Source organism: Dendrobates tinctorius, unplaced genomic scaffold (genome assembly GCF_039654945.1).
Source record: "Dendrobates tinctorius isolate UK_male_01 unplaced genomic scaffold, ASM3965494v1 ptg000008l, whole genome shotgun sequence".
Lineage (NCBI taxonomy): Eukaryota > Metazoa > Chordata > Amphibia > Anura > Dendrobatidae > Dendrobates > Dendrobates tinctorius.
In genome coordinates, this window is record NW_027361676.1 from 34,103,568 (window position 1) to 34,126,042 (window position 22,475).

Here is a 22,475-nt window from a genome sequence, read left to right on the forward strand (position 1 = left end):
GAAGGAGGCCGCGCTGGCTCCCAGGCAGCAATTGTACTGGCGTCTACACAGATGACTGTACAATTGAAGCTCTGACCAGAGCGCCGGGTCAGAGCGACGTCAGCAGCATGATCAGGTCATGTGATCACGCTGCTGACGTCACTCCTCGGCGCCCAGAGCGAACGCTGGTGGTAAGTGTGCTCCTCTGTGGAGCTGAAGAACCACCGAAGATGGGAGATGGGGGTGTTCATGATTGGGGGGGTTAATAAGTGGAGATGGGGGGCTTAATGTGGGGATGGGGGTTAATGAGTGGGGGGTTAATGAGTAGAGGGTTAATGAGTGGATATGGGGGTTAATGAGTGGAGATGGAGGTTAATGTGGGGATGGAGGTTAATGAGTGGAGATGGGGGTTAATGTGGGGATGGGGGTTAATGTGTGGGTGGTTAATGAGTGGAGATAGAGGTTAATGTGGGGATGGGGGTTAATGAGTGGAGGGGTTAATGAGTGGAGATGGGGGTTAATGAGTGGAGATGGGGTTAATGTGTGGGGGGTACATAATGTGTGGGGGGATTTGGGAGTAGGGACGAGGGTTATTGAGTAGGGATGGGGGATACTTAATGTGTGGGGGGGATTTGGAGTGGGGATGGGGGTTATTTATTGTGTGTGAGGGATTTGGAGTGGGGATGAGGGATTTAATGTGTGGGGGGATTTGGAGTGGGGATGGGGGTGCTTAATGTGTGTGGCGGATGGGGGATTTGGAGTGGGGGGATTTAATGTGTGTGGGGAGATTTGAGGACACAAAATGAAGAGTATGTATGAGGAAACGGATTGCGGGATGGGTGCAGACAGTAAGGGGTGTGAACGGGTAAATGTATGTGGACACAGTATGAGTAGCGATGGGAAAAATGTATGTGGACACAGTATGGGGAGTGAGGGTGATGGGATGTGTGCAGACACAGTATGGGGAGTCGGGGGTATGTGTGAGCAGACAGTATAGACAGTGAGGGGGTAAATATGTGAGGAGACAGTATGGTGAACAGGTGGGATGTGAGAGGAGACAGTATGAGGAGGGAGGGGACAGTATATTGCAGATATTTTTATTTCAGAGCATTATAATGACACTTCTATCTTTAAGGCATCGTGTGGAGATTTGCTGCAGAAGACGGGAGAAGATGGAAGTCTGCAGGATGTGGATGAGAAAAAACATCATGTGGTCTGGACAAGAAGAAGAAAAGGAGAACGACTCCAGAGACGACATCATCTATGAGGTACCTGGATGTAAATGTTATTTGTGATACTGACAAATTCTCATTAATTCTCATGTTTTTATTTGTTAGGAACATTAAAGGGGTTGTCCAGGTCTGTGGAGAGTCTGGAGTCATTCTATGTGACTGCAGACTTCTGAATTCTCACAGTGCTCACTGAATGCTGTTAGGATTCTCTCATGCCAGTAATTTACATACATGCGGTCACATGCTGACTAGACATGTGTGGCCTCACTCAATGAAAATGAACAGAGCAAGGCTGGGCACGTCTAGTCGGAATGTGGCCAGAGGTATACAAATCACAAACTTGTGCTGACATGACTGTACATCGGCAAAGGAGAATCCTAAAAGTGTGCAGTGCATTCATTGTGAGAATTCAGAAGCTGCAATGTCAGGATTCAGCTCTGCAGGTTCCAGTAGTCATCACATGGACACTTCACTCATATGCGATTTTCATAGTTATGGTCTTGTGACAATGAGCTTCTCTTCCTGCTTTCAGTTTTTTACTGAACATTGAGAGCATTAGGGAGAGCAGCTCATGGGTACGTGACTAAGTGTACAAGTCGCATATGTACTTGGGGGGGGGCCGAAACAAATTCTTGCCCCGGGTGCCAGAAAGCCTAGATACGCCTCTGAGGGGAAGGATACAAAAAGTTGTCTCAGAGATTTAACCTGTCAGTTTCCACTGTGAGGAACATAGTAAGGAAATGGAAGAACACAGGTACAGTTCTTGTTAAGCCCAGAAGTGGCAGGCCAAGAAAAATATCAGAAAGGCAGAGAAGAAGAATGGTGAGAACAGTCAAGGACAATCCACAGACCACCTCCAAAGACCTGCAACATCATCTTGCTGCAGATGGTGTCACTGTGCATCGGTCAACAATACAGCGCACTTTGCACAAGGAGAAGCTGTATGGGAGAGTGATGCGAAAGAAGCCGTTTCTGCAAGCACGCCACAAACAGAGTCGCCTGAGGTATGCAAAAGCACATTTGGACATGCCAGTTACATTTTGGAAGAAGGTCCTGTGGACTGATGAAACAAAGATTGAGTTGTTTGGTCATACAAAAGGCGTTATGCATGGAGGCTAAAAAACACAGCATTCCAAGAAAAACACTTGCTACCCACAGTAAAATTTGGTGGAGGCTCCATCATGCTTTGGGGCTGTGTGGCCAATGCCGGCACCGGGAATCTTGTTAAAGTTGAGGGTCGCATGGATTCAACTCAGTATCAGCAGATTCTTGGCAATAATGTGCAAGAATCAGTGACGAAGTTGAAGTTACGCAGGGCATGGATATTTCAGCAAGACAATGATCCAAAACACCGCTCCAAATCTACTCAGGCATTCATGCAGAGGAACAATTACAATGTTCTGGAATGGCCATCCTAGTCCCCAGACCTGAATATCGTTGAACATCTGTGGGATGATTTGAAGCGGGCTGTCCATGCTCGGCGACCATCAAACTTAACTGAACTGGAATTGTTTTGTAAACACAAATACCTTCATCCAGGATCCAGGAACTCATTAATAGCCACAGGAAGCGACTAGAGGCTGTTATTTTTGCAAAAGGAGGATCTACGAAATATTAATGTCACTTTTATGTTGAGGTGCCCATACTTTTGCACCTGTCAAATTTTGTTAAAATGCAGATTGCACATTTTCTGTTAGTACAATAAACCTCATTTGAATCCAGAAATATAACTGATTCCATCAGTTATTAGATGTATGAAACTGAAATAGCTGTTGCAAAAACCAAAATTGTTATAAAGAAAAAAGGTTAACATTAATAGGGGTGCCCAAACTTTAACATATGACTGTATATGTCACACAGAATAGTTAATAAATAACTTTTATCATGTCTACTTTACATCAGCACAATTTTGGAACCAAAATTTTTTTTGCTAGGTAGTTATAAGGGTTTAAAGTTGACCAGTGATTTTTCATTTGTCCAAAATATGCAAAACCATTTTTTTAGGGACCACATCACATTTGAAGTCACTTTGAGGGGCTTACATGATGGAAGATACTGAAAAGTGATGCCACTTTAAAAACTGCACCCCTCAAGGTGCTCAAAAACACATTCAAGAAGTTTATTAACCCTTTAGGTACTTCACAGGAATTTTTTGGAAAAAAAATTACATTAACATTTAACTTTTTTCCACAAAAAATTGACTTCAGATCCAAATTTTTTTATTTTGAAAAGGTTAAAAGGAAAAAAATGGACCCCAAAATTTGTTGTGTATTTCCTCCTGAGCATACCCCATATGAGGGAGAAAATGACTCTTTTGACGCACGACAGAGCTTGGAAGGCAAGAAGCGCCATTTGACTTTTTGAATGCAAAATTTGCTGCAACAATTGGCGAATGCCATGTCTCGTTTGGAGAGCCTCTGATGTGCCTAAACATTGAAAATCCCCCAAAAGTGACATCATTTTGGAAACTCGACCCCTCCGGGAACTGATCTAGATGTGTGGTGAGCACATTGAACCCTTAAGTGCATCACAGAAGTTTATAAAGTTGATCCGTAAAAATAAAAAAATAAAATTTTCCTCACAAATATATTTTTAGCACAAAATATTGCATTTTTATATGGGTAACAGAAGAAATTGCACCAAACAATTTGTTGTGAAATTTCTCCTGAGTACGCAATACCAAATATGAGGAAGAAAACTACTGTTTGGGTGTACAACAGGGCTCTGAAGGGAAGGAGAGTCATTTGACTTTTTGAATGTAAAATTTCCTGGAATCATTAGCGGATGTCATATCCCATTTCAAGTGCCTCTGATGTGCCTAAACAGTGGAAACCCCCCAGAAGTGACCCCATTTTGGAAACTACACCCCTCAAGGAATGCATTTTGATGCATGGTGAGCACCTTGAACCCCCAGGTGCTTCACAGAAGTTTATAAGATTGACCCGTGAAAATAATAAAATCACATTTTCCTCACAAAAATGATATTTTAACCCCAAATTTTGCATTTACATAAGGGTAACAGCAAAAATTACACCATTGCACTGATACCTCATATGTGGGGGAACAGTGAGGAACAGTGCAAAGCTCAGAAGGGAAGAGGCACCAAATTGGAGTTCAGATTTTGAGGGAATGGTTTGAGCATGCCATGTCATATTGGCAGAGCCTCTGGGGTGCCAGAACAATAAAAAACACATATATGTGAACTTATTTTACAAACTACACTCGCCAGTGAATTCATCTAGTGGTGCAGTGATCATATTGACACCACATGTGCCTCACAGAATTTTATACCACTGAGCGGAGAAGAAAGAATAAATTACATTTTTACCACTAAAATGTTTTAGCCTTAAGTTTTTAATTTTCCTAAGGGCTAATAGGAATTTTTTTTTACAAAAAACTGAGGTCCATTTTTTCCTGAGTGCACCAATGCCCTACATGTAATCGCAAAATATTTTTCAGGCACAGTGCAAAGCTCAGAAGACAAGGAGCACCAGATTTTACTGTTATGGTTTGCAGGTGCCATGACCAACTGGAAGAGCCCATGGGTATTTTACAGAAACAAGCAGCAATGAATTTTGCTAAGTGAAAATTGCAAACTGCTGTTGTAGTGACCAGTACGCTGTAGTGATAAGTACGTTGTAGTCACATAGTCACCAGTACGTTATGCCCAGCCCGTGCTTCTGTAGGCATGCACCCATAAGTTTATTTGACCACAACATTTTATTGGGTCCTGGTGTCTCAATTTAGTGTGATTGATTAACGAGAAGAGAGAGCCAAAAAAAAAAAAAAAAAAAAACTTAGCCTTAACCTCCTATATATTCAGACATGAAATCGAAGTACATGTATCAAAGTACTTCTGGCAGTTATAACATGGCAGTTAGACAGGGCAGGAGACAGGTAAGACATTTATATACATCTACTCCCTGTACATTTGGAGTACAACAAATATATTCCATATGCATTTGTGTAATTTATATCCTGGCCGCTGCATTCACACACATCCACCGCCCTGGCATTAACTCTCCACACTCCATCCATATTGGCCCCTCGCTTCTTTCCTCTCCTATGTATAGCACTCACGCTCTTTTCACATTGTTAAATTGCACAGATCCAGGCAGTCCCACCATTCAACACCAGAGACGCTCTCACAAATCACTTAACCATCTGCTCACTCTTTCTATCCTCCTTCTCCTAGTCGCAGGAGACATTGCTCCCAACCCTGGTCCCCCATGTTATAGAAAGTCAAACCCCCCCACTGCTACACTCAGAAACCCCTCTAATCTTATTAATATTCCCTGCATGCCATCTGTCTCTCTTAATTGTGCACTTTGGAATTCTCGCTCAGTGTGTAACAAACTCTCCTTCATTCATGACTTCTTCCTTTCTAATTCTCTTAACCTCCTGGCTCTTACTGAAACCTGGATCCAGCAGTCAGATACTACCGCTGCTGCTGCTCTTTCATACGGGGGCTACACTTCTCTCATACCCCAAGATCAGACAATAGAGCTGGTGGAGGCGTTGGTCTGCTCCTATCACCAAAACGTGCCTTTCAGGTTATCCCTCAAGTACCCTCACTTGTCTTCCCTTCTTTTGATGTCCATGCCGTCAGACTCTACACCCCCTTCTCCATGCAAGTGGCGGTGGTGTATCGTCCTCCCGGCCCCTCCCATCAGTTCCTGGATCATTTTGCCACTTGGCTTCCACATTTTCTCTCCTGTGACATCCCTACCCTCATCATGGGAGATTTCAACATCCCCATTGCTCTTCCCCTCTCCCCATCTGCTACTCACCTTTTATCTCTAACCTCCTCATTTGGCCTTTCGCAGCTTACTAATTCTCCAACGCATGAAGACGGAAACTCCCTCGACTTGGTCTTCTCTCGGCTTTGTGCAGTGGATGATTTTGCAAACTCCCCTCTCCCGCTCTCTGACCACAATCTTCTTTCATTCTCTATAAAGAACTGCCAGGCTGCTCAGGTCACCCCCACTGCATCTAACTCACTCTCTGATTTTGAACCAGTCACAGAAGAAGAAGTAAGCAGGCTCCTTGCATCTTCTCGCCCAACTACTTGCACCAGTGACCCATTTCCGTCACATCTCCTCCAGTCCCTTTCCCCTGCTGTCACCCCTCACCTAACTAAAATATTTAACCTCTCTCTCTCTTCTGGTATTTTTCCCTCCTCATTTAAGCATGCCATCATACATCCACTACTTAAAAAACCATCCCTCGACCAAAACTGTGCCGCTAACTATAGACCTGTCTCTAATCTTACATTCATCTCTAAACTCCTGGAACGCCTGGTCCACTCCCGTCTTATCCGCTATCTCTCAGAAAACTCTGTTCTCGACCCTCTCCAATCCGGTTTCCGCTCTTTACACTCCACTGAAACTGCCCTCACTAAAGTCTGTAATGATCTGCTAACAGCTAAATCAAATGGTCATTACTCCATGCTAATTCTCTTGGATCTCTCTGCAGCATTCGACACTGTGGATCATCAGCTCCTCCTCACTATGCTCCATTCCATTGGCCTCAAGGACACCGTTCTCTCCTGGTTCTCCTCCTATCTCTCCGACCGCTCCTTTACTGTTTCTTTTGCCGGTTCCTCCTCCTCTCACCTTCCCCTTACTGTTGGGGTTCCTCAAGGATCGGTTCTAGGCCCCCTCCTCTTCTCCTTGTACACTGACCCTATTGGTCAAACAATCAGTAGATTTGGTTTCCAGTACCATCTCTATGCTGATGACACCCAATTATACGCTTCTTCTCCTGACATCACGCCAGCCTTTCTAGAAAACACTGGCGATTGTCTAAACGCTGTGTCTAATATCATGTCCTCACTATATCTGAAACTGAACCTGTCAAAGACTGAACTCCTGGTGTTTCCTCCCGCTACTAATGTACCTATACCCGACATTGCTATTTCTGTGTGTGGTTCCACTATTACTCCCCAGCAACATGCCCGCTGTCTTGGGGTCATACTTGATTCCGAGCTTTCCTTTGCCCCCCACATTCGATCACTGGCTCGCTCTTGTCATCTGCACCTCAAAAACATTTCTAGAATTCGACCTTTTCTTACTTTTGACTCTGCAAAAACTCTTACTGTTTCTCTTATTCATTCTCGTCTCGACTATTGTAACTCTCTTCTAATCGGTCTCCCTCTTACCAAACTCTCCCCTCTCCAATCTGTCTTGAATGCTGCAGCCAGGATCATATTCCTCACCAATCGCTACACCGATGCCTCTACCTTGTGCCAGTCATTACACTGGCTACCCATCCACTCCAGAATTCAGTATAAACTTATTACCCTCACCCACAAAGCCCTCCATGGCTCAGCACCACCCTACATCTCCTCCCTTGTTTCAGTATACCACCCTACCCGCGCCCTCCGTTCTGCTGATGACCTGAGGTTAGTATCCTCAATAGTCAGAACCTCCCACTCCCGTCTCCAAGACTTTACACGTGCCGCGCCAATTCTTTGGAATGCACTTCCCAGGTCAATACGATTAGTCCCCAATCCCCACAATTTTAAGCGTGTCCTGAAAACGCATTTATTCAGACTGGCCTATCGCCTCAACACATTAACCTAACCTATCCCTGTGTGGCAGAGCCAAAAGTTTTACCATAACCAGGTTCCCAGCATCATGTTCCCACATGCTTTATGCATCCATTAGCCCTCTGTGTCTGTACTGTTACACACTTAACATTATGGCTGGTCCATACAATCAGAGCAACTGTTACCACCCACCTTTCGTGTCTACCTCTTTCCTCATAGACTGTAAGCTTGCGAGCAGGGCCCTCACTCCTCTTGTTATTTGTTATAATCTACTGTATGTGATTATTGTTATGCTGTAATGTCTATTGTCTGTACAAATCCCCTCTGAAATGTAAAGTGCTGCGGAATATGTCGGCGCTATAAAAATAAAATTTATTATTATTATTATTATAAGTTAGGGGGGCTCTCATCACTTCAGAAATGCCAAAGTGGATGCAATATGGAGTTTAGGTACACTGTGGGGCTTATAAGGGAGGGGGGCATTTGGATTTGCAAGCCGAGAATTTGCTGAATTTCTTTTGGCGGCTGAGGAGCCATTTGGATTTTCCTGAACCTTTGTACTACCAGTAACATTGAAGCCCCCTATATTTCCCCCATATATATTTAACAGATGACAGATCTGAGAGGGGACTTGCTTTTTTTGTGGATTGAGTTGAAACCTTTATTGGAAACATTTTACATAAAGTTTGGGATCACATGTATCCAGAGCTGTATGCTGACCAATTACTTTGGGGTTTCCATCTAAATATCTGAGTGATGAGATCCAGATGAAACCCCCGAGGGATCCATTCACTCTAATGAGGCAGCAGAGTTACTCTGGCCTCTGTTCAGCGGTGTCCTTCTTTTCAGAAGTGCACAAAACTGTAGCCAACGGCACTTTTATGCAATCCTAAAAAACAGACACCGCCAGATCACAGGTCACTCGGCATCCACTGTGCCTCCATCTGAGTCATAGAGTTTCTTCTGCCAGAGGTTACAGCTGAATCACGTATTTCAGAGATTTGCATGGAAACCCCGAAGCAAGCACTCAGCGCAGAGGGCAGGATAAATGTGGCAGAAGGAAAAAAAATCAACAGCAGGTGAGGAAGTGGTTTTTATTTATTTTTTTTACGCCATTACTCGTGTGGTATAAGTTACTAGACAACTTTATTCTTCAGTTCGGAGCAATTACAGCAATACCAGATTTATATCGGGTTTTTATGATTTTCTGCTGTCACAAAATAAAAGACACTTTTTATTGCAAAAATAGTTTTTGCAACACCAAATTTTGAGAGCTATAATTTTTCCATATTTTAGACCATGAGAGGGCTTGTTTTTTGCGGGACCAGTTGACGTTTTTATTGGTAGCATTTTCGGCCACATGACTTTTTTTGTTCGCTTTCTATTCCAATTTTTGGGAGGCAGAATGAACAAAAAGCAGCTATTCAGGAATTTTTTTGGGGGGGGTTATGCCGTTCTGTGTGTGATAAAATTAATAGGGCAGTTTTATTCTTCGGGTCAGTATGATTACAGCGATACCTCATATATATCTTTTTTATGTTTTAGCGCTTTTACTCATTAAAAACTATTTTATAGACAAAATAATTATTTTTCCATCGCTTTATTCTGAGAGCTATAACTTTATTTTATTTTTTCGCTGATGAAGCTTGATTTTGGTGGGACAAGATGATGTTTTCAGCCGTACCAGGTTTATTTATATCCATCTTTTTGATCGCGTTTTATTCCACTTTTTGTTCGGCGGTATGATGATAAAACATTGTTTTTTGCCTTGTTTTTATTTATTTTTTATGGTGTTCACTAAAAGGAGTTAACTAGTGGGACAGTTTTATAGATCGTGTCATTGCGGACATGGCGATACTAAATATGTGCACTTTTATTGTTTATATATTTGTTTTTCACTCAAATATTTATTTATAGATTCAATATCTTTTGTTTTTTTTATTATTTTTTATATATATTTTTACAATTATTTAAACATTTTTTTAACTTTTTTTTTACTTTTTTTTACTTGGTCCCACTATGGGACAATCATTTTTTGCTGCTGCATTCCCATGCTGTAGAAACTGTCAGCTCTGCACTGACAAGGAAAGTTGCTGATCATGACCCAGATGTAGTCATGACGACATCGGGTCACCATGGCAATGATCGGGACCCAGTGTCTCAGATCCAAAGGCAGAGGGTCTGTTAGCCCTCTGCCGTCTCCCGGGAATGCTGAGATCTCCTTTTGATCGCAGCATTTTGGGGGTTAAAATGCTGGGAGCGGTGCGTGACCACTCCTGGCACTTAGTGCCGGGTGTCAGCTGTCAGAATCAGCGAACACCCAGCGGAAATTGCCCACACACCACCCTTGTGCACAGGTGATTGCACAGACGTAATAATTCGCCCCTGGTCAGTTAGACCCAGGTCACAGGGAAGGATTATTATGACTGATGTCAGAAAGGGGTCAAATATAATAAAAAAATTTCACACTGGCTACTGGGGTTTATATAGACTCTAATTTCCTATTGTACAGTTCGATAAGACATAGCCTACCGTAATTTCTGGATTGTTTGCTATCAGCTGTGTATAGAGATGTTACTTGCCAGTGTAATCCTGCCTCTGATAACACAGAGTATTGCTGTAAACCCTTCCTGCAAGGTCAAGAAGTATGAGTCTAACAAAGTCCCAGTAGAAAGTAAGAAAATTGCAAGATTACTAATTTTATTCTTTTAAAGGGAACCTATCATGTCCCACAATGCTAGTAACTTGTAGATATGAAGTTAATACGTTCTAAAGCTGACCGGTCGCTGCACTAGAAGCCCTGCTGATTGTGCACCTGACACGCATTGATGTGAACATGAATTCACCTGACTTCATGACTTTTCATGTCCTGTGTGTAACGAATGGATGCAGAGGCAGAGATTGTGAAGTTCACATTCGTTTTTTATTTTTAAAGTGGAACCTCGGGCCCACGGTCCGGGGGACTCTGAAAGGGGCGTAACTAGTGAGCCCCGGGTACCCGTAGTAAAGTCCCTCAGACAGGACCAGAATGGAATACCCGGAGGACACAAGTGTTACCTCCAGTTAGACCCCGGACATGTGGCAGCTGTCCCAGCGGGACTAAAAGGGATAACAGAAATAATAGCAGAGTCCATAATGAGGCGGGTCCTGGATCCGGGTAGTTGGTAGATAGCCGGCTCCAGTAACCTTGTCACAGTTCTCAGACTCGGATGGCTGTTGGCTGAACGGGATGGTGTTTGCACAGATGATTGCTGAGATAGCCAGGATTATCAGGATACAGATATTCTGTGGAGACAGATAGCATGAGAGAAGGCACAGAGACTGCAAACGCAGTGCAGACAGATTAGCAACAGAACTGGATGCAGCAATGATTGATACTCATTGCTCTGGCGCTCTCCCTATGGAGGAGAGACCAGAAATAGCAGCCAGTGCGCTGCCATTGGATAATTACCCATTTCGAAAATAGCACACTGTCCCTTTAAGAAGCTAGGGGAGCACGCGTGTGTGCCCTAATGGCTTTAGTTGAAGACCTGCCGATGGGATGCCAGGAGGTGGGGTAAGGGGATTGAACTGAACGCTGAGAAGCAGCATGGGACACACAGGGAGGCGGCTGCTGCACAGGGACAGCGTGCAAGGCACAAGGTGAGTGCCTTGAATGGGGGGCAGCAGCAGACCGGGAAGCAGAGCCAGGACAGGGACTGGGTGTAACCGTATCCCCCTCTTTACGCCCCCTCTTTTTCAAGCCTGCTTGAAATTTTTTAAGAAGAGGAGCCTGGATGTTCTCTCTAGGCTCCCAAGATCTCTCCTCAGGACCAAAGCCCTTCCAGTCCACCAGGTAATAGGTCTTACCCCTTACTTTCTTAACGGCCAGGATGTTTTACCTCAAAAACATCATCCTCCGAAACAGGATCAGGAGTGATGCCCGGGTCCTTAAAGAAGGGTCTCAAAACTACTAGTTTGAGGAGAGAAACATGAAAGGAGCTAGGCACACGTAAAGAAGTAGGCAACTTCAGCTTATAAGAGACTGGATTGATTTGTCTCAAGACTTCAAATGGTCCAATGAACCGGGGACCCAATTTGTAGGATGGCAACTTCAGACGGATATACTTGGAGGAGAGCCATACCTTGTCTCCGGGGCGAAAGGCAGGCGTATCCTAACGTCTCTTGTCCGCATGCCTTTTCATACGCTGGGAGGCTTTCTCCAGAGCAGTTTTGGTGTCCCTCGAAACCTTAGAAAAATCTTCAGAGAAAGTATCGGCAGCCGGTACACCAGATGATCCGGAAATGGGAAGAGGTATTTCGGGTTGCAGTCCAAAGACAATCTGAAAGGAAGACTTTCCAGAAGATTCACTTGGTTGTAGGAAAATTCAGCCCAGGACAGTAAGTCTACCCAATCGTCATGATGCGTGTTGACAAAGTGAAGCAGGAATCCAGCCTGGATTTGATTAGTCCTCTCCACTTGTCCATTGGATTGGGGATGGTATGCCGAGGAAAAATCCAGTTCAATTCTTACCAGTTTACAAACTGCTCTCCAGAATTTTGAGGTGAACTGGACTCCTCTGTCGGACACGATGTGGAGAGGGAAACCATGGAGTCGGAAGATGTGCTGAATGAACAGACCCGCCAGTTCAGGAGTAGTTGGAAGACCGGGTAGCACAATGAAGTGAGGTATCTTAGAAAAGCGATCCACCACTACCCACACCACAGAACAGCCAGATGAGATTGAAAGATCTGTGATGAACTTCATTGTAATGTGCTGAAAGGGAGCGGACGGAATTGGTAGAGGCTGAAGCCTACCTGCAGGTAGACGTTTGACAGTCTTGTTACGGGCACAGGAAGGACAGGCTGCAACTTACCACATGAGTTCATCCGACCAGTAAATGATTTCTGGGTAAGTACTGCTCCCGCACCTATGGAGGAAGCATCGACCTCAAGAAAAAATTGTTCATTAGAGTTAGGACGATGGAGGACAGGTGCGACAGCAAAGGCTTTTTTGAGAGAAACAAAAGCCTCCTCTACATCAGGAGGCCAATCCTTGGGATTTGTACCTTTCCGGGTCAGAGCTGAGATGGAAAAATTAGGAATGAATTGTCAGTAGTAGTTGGCGAACCCCAGGAATCGCTGTATGGCTTTCAGCCCAGCTAGACGAGGCCACCTGAGTACAGCCGATAACTTCTCTGGATCCATTTTCAATCCTGTGGAGGAAGCAATGTATCCGAGGAAAGGCAAAGAGGATTGTTCATAGAGGCATTTCTCAAACTTGGCATACAGTCTGTTCTCTCTGAGCCTCTGTAAGACGAGGCGTACTTGCTTCGGTGCGCGGCCAAGCTAGTGGAAAAAATCAGCGTGTCGTCCAGGTAGACACAACACAGGTATAGAGCAGATCCCTAAAAATGTCACTGACAAACTCTTGGAAAACAGCGGGTGCATTGCTTAGGCCAAACGACAATACCAAGTACTCGTAGTGACCATCACGGGTGTTGAAGGCTGTTTTCCATTCATCTCCTTCCCGGATTCAGATCAAATTGTAGGCACCTCTGAAATCCAGCTTGGTGAAGATTTTGGCCCCTCGGAGGCGGTTGAACAGTTCTGAAATGAGAGGCAAGGGGTACCTGTTTTTTACCGGGATCTGGTTTAGTCCCCGGTAATCAATACAGGGCCGCAAGGATCCATCCTTTTTCTTCACGAAGAAGAATCCTGCTCTTGCCGGTGATGATGATTTTCGGATAAATCCTCTGGCCAAATTCTCCTGGATGTAGTCTGACATAGCTTGAGTCTCTGCCTAGGAAAGAGGGTAAACTCTACCACGGGGAGGAGATGTTCCAGGAGTAAGATCTATTGGACCTACAACCTGTGTGGGGGGGAAGTCTTTCAGCCTCCTTTTTCCCGAAGCCATCCGAGAAGGACCAGTAAGCGGATGGGAACCCCGGCAGGGTAGCAGGCTGTACAGGGGGTGCAACTGGTTCAATCCGGATTAAGCAACGGTCAGAGCCATCTTTGTGCAGACAAATAGCGGCGGTCACATTAAAACTGCGCATGCGCTCCTCCTGTACAAAGATGGCGGCGGTCAGTGAATCATTCGGCTGATCCCGGCGGCGGCGTGTTTGCGACGGTGTTCCGCTGGTGGTACCGCACAAGAGGCTGCGTATGGCATATACAGTGTGTGTGGGGGGAGGGTATATACGGCATATACAGAGTGTGTGTGTGTGTGGTATGTACGGCATATACAGTGTGTGTGTGTGGTGCGTACAGCGTATACAGTGTGTGTGTGTGTGTGTGTGTGAGGTGTGACGGTGTTCTGCTTGGGTGTCCCAATATGGCGGTCAGTGAACTTCTGCTGCTTGGAATTCTGGGATCTGGATGGAACAGGATGTGAAGACATTACAAGGTAAGTATACATTAATATATATATACTAGATTATGGCCCGATGCTATCGCATCGAGAGGATGCGATAGCATCACACCTCTTGCCATGTTAACCCTCAACACACACACTCTTTCACTCCACATACGACCCCTTCTCTCACTCCGTCTCTCATACTCACGCCGTTATCGCCGCTGCTCCACGATCCCCGACATCTTCTTCCGCCGGCGCCATCCTGGATCCAGACGTTGTCCACGCCGGCGACATGTTCTTGCGGCGACGCCATCTTGAGTATCGTGAAATCCCGCGATAGTCAAGATGGCGTAGCCGGAAGAACATGTCGACGGCGTAGACGACGTCGGGATCCAAAATGGCGTCGGCGAAATCTCGCGAGTTTTCGCCGTCGCAATTTTGGATCCCGACGTCATCCTCGCCGGCGACAGGTTCTTGCGGCGACGCCATCTTGAGTATCGTGAAATCCCGCGATAGTCAAGATGGCGTCGCCGGAAGAACATGTCAACGGCGTAGACGACGTCGGGATCCAAAATGGCGTCGGCGAAATCTCGCGAGTTTTCGCCGTCGCCATTTTGGATCCCGACGTCGTCCTCGCCGACGACATGTTCTTGCGGCGACGCCATCTTGACTATTGCGGGATTTCGCCGATCCAAAATGGCGTCGCCGCAAGAACATGTCGCCGGCGTGGAGGACGTCTGCATCCAGGATGGCGCCGGCGGAAGATGTCGGGGATCGTGGATCAGCGGCGACGACGGCGTGAGTATGAGAGACGGAGTGAGAGAAAGGGTCGTATGTGGAGTGAAAGAGTGAGTGGAGATGGTGAAAGGTGAGAGGAGTGTGTGTGTTGAGGGTTAACATGGAAAGAGGTGTGCGGTGACGTCACCGGTTACAACTGGACGGAAGTTGTTACAACCGGAAGCTGCTTAGGGCATTTATTATTATAGATATATATATATTTATATTATTATACGGGGCTTTGCGTGTGGAGTGAGTGTGGCTATGTGGAGTAGGCGGGGCTCTTTCTCCAAACAACCCATCATCCCCCCTTCTCCACACAACCAGTCATCATCATCTTCCCTATGTAGCCCTACACAAGTTACATCAACTATTTCCAAAATACATCCTCAGACAAGTGACACTGAGTCCTGGGTCCTCATTCCCATTTGTACATGGGTCAATTGTGCAGCCACTCAGTCCTCTCCTCACACGGCTCCATGGTGCAGCCCCTCAGTCCTCTCCTCACAAGACTCCATGATGCAGACCCTCAGTCCTCTCCTCACAAGGCTCCATTGGTGCAGATCTTCACATGGCTCCCAGAGGCAGCCTCTCATTTCCCTTCTCTCCAGTAGCTTCAGCACAGTGCTGCTTCCTGTTATGGTGACTTCACTGGACTAAAGGAGGCCCCGCCCCTTCCGGTGACAACATTCTCTCTAAAGATCAACTCCGTTCTAGACGCTCCTGTGCTGTGTGTGTGTGTGCGGTCTCACAGTCTGTGATTGGGCTGGCTTTGTTGTACGTGTGTTATTCCATACCCGATGCCAGCGGCCATCTGCACTGCTCAGCAACAAGTGATGTGAAGTGAGTGCTTTCTCATCACCTAATGCTGCCTGCTTCTATTGATCTCATCAAACACTCTGCAGCTGAGAAAGCAGTGAGCACAGTGAGATCAATAGAAGCCGGCAGCAGCAGGTGATGAGAAAGCACTCACTTCACATCACTTGTTGCTGAGCAGTGCAGACAGCTGCCAGCATGGGGTATGGAATAACGCACTCACTGCTCGGTGCACCCGATCAAAATACAGGGCAGAGCAGGCAAATGAAGAAGGCAGGAGGTGTGGTGCTGGTCGGGGGTCCGACCCTGCCCCCAGCACATGTGGGAAATCGCCGATTTCTGAGCCGGAACCAGAGGGTATGTATGAGTTATACATACATCCAGCAAGTAGTCGCTTCCATCCACTTGTATGGAGCAAGCAGCGCCCCCTAGTTGTCTATGCCCAGTGGATGCGGCATCAGGAGACGGTGCAGCCTCGATCATACAAGTGTAAGGACCGAGGCCACGTTCACTGGATGGGCTCTCGCCGGGAGTATGTTTAACTCATACATACCCTCTGGTCTCAGCTCAGAAACCGCTAGATCCCCCAGCATACAGTGTGTTAGCTGGGTAGATTCATAAGTCTGCAGTAACACAGGACTGGACAAAGGGGTTTCCCCAAAATGCCTCCCAGCTATTGGTTGGGAGACATCTTGCAAGTGTTCGCATTAGCTAAATGCCTCTCAGCAAACAGCTGGGGGCATTGTACTCTGTGCGTGCCATGCCCTTTAATAGGGGAGCACACACATGCGCGTGCCACAGTACGGTGTGCAAAGACAAGAAGGAGACAGCTTCCGGGGGCGCTGCTGTGGCAGAGAGTAAGCCAGAGTCCCGACATGATGGGAGGAAGGGAACCATGCGGAGGCGCTGGCAGACTCTACATTACAGACACGGGAAAATGTCATATTGGTCCTCCTGTGAAGCTGAGATTACTATATTCTGCAAAAATTCAGTGTACAGTGATCAAACAAGTGCATGTTAAAGTTCCCAAGTGAAGATTGAAAAAAAAATGTAAAAAAATGTTTAAATCACCTCACAAGGAAATCAGCCTCATGTCAGATTTCCTTGAAGAAAACCTGTCACAAGGCTTCTGCAGCATGACATGGGGGCAGAGACCCAGATTCCAGCAATGTATCATTTACATTCCAGCATGTTGTGCTTTTTATGAAATCACTGTTTTATCTAAAAAAAAAAATCCATGAGTAATATAGAGTAATAAAAAAATGAATAGATGGATATCTCAAGATGTCCTAAAAGATGAAAACAGAGATCAAAGAATAGGTACTCATGACAATAACCTGCAAAGTTTTTACTAAGCCATGATATACATTAAAAGAACATGAAAAGGGAATCTTTCACCAGGTTTTTGCTATTTCCTCTAAGTGCAGCAAAAGGCAGAGACCCTGATTCCAGCAATGTGTCACTTACTGGGCTGCTTGCTACAGTTTTGATAAAATCACAGTTTTATATGCTGCAGATCTACCAATTCTGTGAATGCTGAGCTCTGTATAACCCCGTCCTCTCCACTGATTGTCTCTGTGTGTAGACAATAAGCTGCCAATCATTGTTCGGGGCAGGGTAAACAGAACTCATGAATATGAAGGACTCTATGGCAAACAAGGCTTACCGTAGATGTCATCTAATGATAATTAGTGTTGAGTGATACTTTCCGATATTGGGAAATATCGGATCGGATTGGATCGGACCGATACCCAAAAAGTGTCAGGTATCGCCGATTCCGATACCGGAAACCCATGCAAGTTAATGGGACAGAAATATCGGAATTAAAAAAAACCCTTTTGTTTACTTGCACATCCAGTTCGGGAGGGGGGAAGAGTGTGGCCGGTGCGTGGGCGGAAACTGTGCGTGTCTGTGTGTGCGGGCGGGGTCTGTACAGGCCTCTCGGGGGTCTGTGCGGGCCTGCCGGGGGTCTGTGCAGGCCTGCCGGGGGTCTGTGCAGGCTGTCGGGGGTCTGTGCGGGCGCGCCTCGTCACTGCGTCCCTGCCAGTACCACAACTGCACGGTAGCCGGTAACACTGGCACAGAACTGTTCACTATACAGTTGAATTCCCTCCATTCCTGAGAACGGAGCCTCTTTAATAAGGGGTAAATTGCAAAGTTGCTTGTTTCTAGAAGAACTTTGCAGCTTTACCCATTTATGAACTTGAGACAACCCCGTAAGGGGTTAAATACCGGTTCACGAAAAAAGACATTTACAAGTGATTCATCATTACGATTCATCATTACCATTGTTAGTCTTACATTGTTAGATGTTTTTCTCTGGCTAATGAGCCTTGATATTCTCTCATACAATGCAGCATTCCGTGTAAGAGTTAATGAAGCATTTCTAAATATCTAAATGTACATATTGTAACAAGGTTATACTTCATCTTCTAACTCAGGTTTCAGTTTTTGATCAGATGTTGCTATAGTAACTTTATCTACTTTCCCATGTTCAATTACATGTTCTGCTCCTTTACTAATGTGTAGCCACAGCAACCATTTGTCCGTGTATCTTTCATTCCCATGTTTTTCATAAAAAATGTCATCAGCAAAGAAATACAAGGTTACAACAGGACAATGTTACTGGATCTTGCAGTTAAAGATGATCAGGATTGTGTGGATTCAAACAGACAAGAGAATGTTTGACATTTTTTAAATTAAAGGGGCTGTCTTACAGGCATTGCCTTTCAGAAAGCATTCATTGTTTGGCTTAAAGGGGGTATCTGGGACATTCACCCCTTAACCCCCAAGGCTGGTTTGCACGTTCATGACCGGGCCAGTTTTTACAATTCTGACCACTGTCTCTTTATGAGGTCATAACTCTGGAATGCTTCCATGGATCCCGGTGATTCTGAAATTGTTTTCTCGTGACATATTGTACTTCATGTTAGTGGTAAAATTTCATTCTTATAACTTGTGTTTATTTGTGAAAAAAAACAGAAATTTGGCAAAAATTTTGAACATTTCGCAATTTTCCAACTTTTAATTTTTATGCCCTTAAATCACAGAGATATAGCACAAAAAACTTAATAAATAACATTTCCCACGTTTCCTTTACATCAGCACAATTTTGTTACCAATATTTTGTTTTGTTAGGAAGTTATAAGGGTTAAAAGTTGACCAGCGATTTCTCATTTTTGCAGCACCATTTTATTTTTACGGACCACATCACATTTGAAGTCGCTTTGATGGGTCTATATGATAGAAAATACCCAAAAGTGACACCATTCTAAAAACTGCACCCCTCAAGGTCCTCAAAACCAGATTCAAGAAGTTTATTAACCCTTCAGGTGCTTCACAGGAATTTTTTGAATTAAAAAAATGAACAAAAAAAGTCATCTGAAACCCGACCACAATGCAAGTCAATGGGAAATAAAAGTCGGCATTGAGTGGATGACATTCATCCACTCAATGCCGACTTTTATTCCCCATTGACTTGCATTGGGGTCGGGTTTCGGACGAAACTCCGACTTTTCTTTGCCCTAGTCGGACAGGTTTCATCCGACTCACATTTTGTTTCATTCGGGTTTCACGAAACCCGATCCGACCAAAGTCGCTCAACTCTAGTCCTGAGTAGGTTGATACCCCATATGTAAGGGTAAAACACTGTTTGGGCGCATGGCAGAGCTTGGAAGGGAAGGAGCACCATTTGACTGTTTCAACACAGAATTGGCTGGAATTGAGATCAGACGCCATGTTGCGTTTGTAAAGCACCTTATGTGCCTAAACAGTGGAAACCCCCAATTCTAACTCCAACCCTAACCCCAACACACCCCTAACCCTAATCTCAGCCTTAACCCTATCCCTAGCCCAAGCTCTAACCCTAACCCTAGCCCTAATGGGAAAATGGAAATAAATACTTTTTTTATTTATTTTTCCCTAACTAAGGGGATAATAATGAGGGGTTTGATTTACTATTTTTAGCGGGTTTTTATGTTTGGCAGCTGTCATACGCTAAAAGATGCTTTTTATTGTAAAAATACTTTTTGCATCAACACATTTTGAGAGCTATAATTTTTCCATATTTTGACCCACCGAGTCATATGAGGTCTTATTTTTTGCGGGACGAGTTGATGATTTTATTGGTATCATTTTTGGGCACCTGCCCTTTTTTGATCTCTTTTTATTCAAATTTTTGGAACGCAGAATGAACAAAAACCAGCATTTCCTGAATTTCTTTTGGGGGTGTGTTTACACCGTTCCGCGTGTGGTAAAATTGATAAAGCTCTTTTATTCTTTGGGTCAGAGCAATTATAGTGATACCTCATTTATGTCTTTTTTTATGTTTTGGCGTTTTTATGCAATGAAAACAATTTTATATAAAAAAATTATTTTTGCATCGCTTTATTCTGTGAGCTATAACTTTTTTATTTTTTCACTGATTACACAGTACGGTAGCTCATTTTTTGCAGGACAAGATGACATTTTCAGCAGTACCTTGGTTATTTATATACGTCTTTTTGATCGCGCATTATTGCACTTTTTGTTCGGCAGTATGATAATAAAGCATTGTTTTTTGCTTTGTTTTTTATTTTTATTTTTTAATGGGTTCACTAAAGTGGTTAAGTAATGGGACAGTTTTATAGGGCGGGTCATTACGAACACGGCGATATTAAATATGTGTAATTTTATTGTTTTTTTTATTTCCAAAAAATGAATTTATTAGGGAATTTTTTTTAAAAATTTATTTAGCGATTTTTTTAAATTATTTTTACAACTTTTTTTTTTTTTACTTTATTACATTGTGCCGGGGGGACATCACTGTCATGTGTCAGATCGATGATCTGACATGTCACACAGCGCTGTGTCAGATCAGCGATCTGACAGGCGCTGCACAAGGCTTCCTCATGCCTGCGCTCTGCAGGCACTGAGGAAGCCGCCTCCCTGCAGGCCCCCGAAGGCCCCACAGCCATATTGGATCCAGGAACCTGCAGGGAAGGAGGCACCCAGAGCAGCGCAGCACATCGCGCTGTGCTGGGACTTGCAGGGAAGCACTGAGAGAGCCCCCTCCCTGCCGATGCTTCTCTAAACCCCAGTACACTGCGATCATGTTTGATCGCAGTGTGCCAGTGGTTAACATGTCGAGGGCTGTCCGTGACCGCCCCTCACACATAGTGCCGAGTGTCAGCGGTGATAATCAGCTGACACCCGGCCGCTATCAGCGGTGCTTCCCCCGTGAGCGCCGCTGATCGCTATGACGTACTATCCCGTCCCTGGGCATTAAGTCCCAGGGCACATAGACGGGATAGTATGTCCAATGGCAGAAAGGGGTTAAAAAATGCACTTAAGCACTAACAAGCAGGTAACTGCAACTTACCTGCCTGTTGTGCACAGTGCTGTCCTTCCTCGGCACGGAGCAGACACAGCGTCTGTTGACGCAACGGGGCTGGACTTCCGGTGTCATTATGATCGACAGACAGCTCTCCCAAGTAGGGAGTGGGGATCCAGCTGTCATTCAGAATGGCATTGGAAATCCCGCCCCGTCAACAGAGCAGAGTGGGAAAGAAGCCTCCACTCTGTAGACTTGACGTCAGTGGAGTCTTCTGTATCCCCAGTCTGTGACCGCTCTGTGATTTAGATGAATGGCACAACAGGAAGGTAAGTTGCAATTACATGACTGTTAGTTCTTAGGTACATTTACTGTTTTTTTATAAAGTCCTGGATAACCCCTTTAATTCCTGTCACTAGAGTTGAGCGACTTTGGTCGGATCGGGTTTCATGAAATAAAATTTGAGTTGGATGAAACTGGTCCGACTAGGGCAAAAAAAAGTCAGAGTTTCGTCCGAAACCCTACCCCAATGCAAGTGAATGGGGAATAAAAGTCGGCATTGAGCAGATGACATTCATCCACTCAATGTCAACTTTTATTCCCCATTGACTTGCATTGGGGTCCGGTTTTGGACGACTTTTTTTGCCGTAGTCGGACCAGTTTCGTCCGACTTAAATTTTGTTTCATTAGGGTTTCATGAAACCCGATCCGACCAAAGTCGCTCAACTCTAGTCCTGAGTAGGTTGATACCCCATATGTAGAGGTAAAACACTGTTTGGGTGCATGGCAGAACTTGGAAGGGAAGGAGCACCATTTGACTGTTTCAACACAGAATTGGCTGGAATTGAGATCAGATGCCATGTTGCGTTTGGAGAGCACCTTATGTGCCTAAACAGTGGAAACCCCCCAATTCTAACTCCAACCCTAACTCCAACACACCCCTAACCCTAATCTCAGCCTTAACCCTAACCCTAGCCCAAGCTCTAACCCTAGCCCTAGCCCTAATGGGAAAATGGAAATAAATACATTTTTTTATTTTATTATTTTTCCCTAACTACGGGGATGATAAAGAGGGGTTTGATTTACTATTTTTAGCGGGTTTTTATGTTTGGCAGCTGTCATACGCTAAAAGATGCTTTTATTGTAAAAATGCTTTTTGCATCACCACATTTTGAGAGCTATAATTTTTCCATATTTTGACCCACCGAGTCATGTCAGGTCTTATTTTTTGCAGGACGAGTTGACATTTTTATTGGTATCATTTTTGGGAACGTGCCCTTTTTTGATCGCTTTTTATTCAAATTTTTGGAACGCATAATGAACAAAAAACAGCATTTCCTGAAATTCTTTTGGGGAGTGTGTTTACACCGTTCCCCGTGTGCTAAAATTGATATAGCTGTTTTATTCTTTGAGTCAGAGTGATTACAGCGATACCTCATTTATGTCTTTTTTACGTTTTGGCGTTTTTATGCA